Below are 324 nucleotides of genomic sequence, written 5' to 3'. Positions count from 1 at the left end.
ATGTGGAATGTTCTCTGGGGAAGATCATATATTAGACCTTAAAGCAAGATTTAATATATTTTAAATGACTGAACTTATAATAGCAGAAGGAAAACCAGAATATCCACAAATTTATGGGAACTAAACGTAATACAAAACTATGGATCAAAGAAAAATAAGGAAAATTAGAAAGTATTTTGAGACAAAACAACTTATCAAATCTTATGGGATGCAGCAAAAGCAGTACTATGAGGGAAATTTATAGCTGTACATGCTTACATTAAAGAAAGCTGGCCGGAGGCAGTGGCTCACACCTGTAATCCCAGCACTTTAGGAGGCTGAGGC

Source organism: Cebus imitator, unplaced genomic scaffold (genome assembly GCF_001604975.1).
Source record: "Cebus imitator isolate Cc_AM_T3 unplaced genomic scaffold, Cebus_imitator-1.0 Scaffold33, whole genome shotgun sequence".
Taxonomy (NCBI): domain Eukaryota; kingdom Metazoa; phylum Chordata; class Mammalia; order Primates; family Cebidae; genus Cebus; species Cebus imitator.
The sequence above is the reverse complement of the archived record's forward strand: the minus strand, read 5'-3'. Positions refer to the sequence as shown.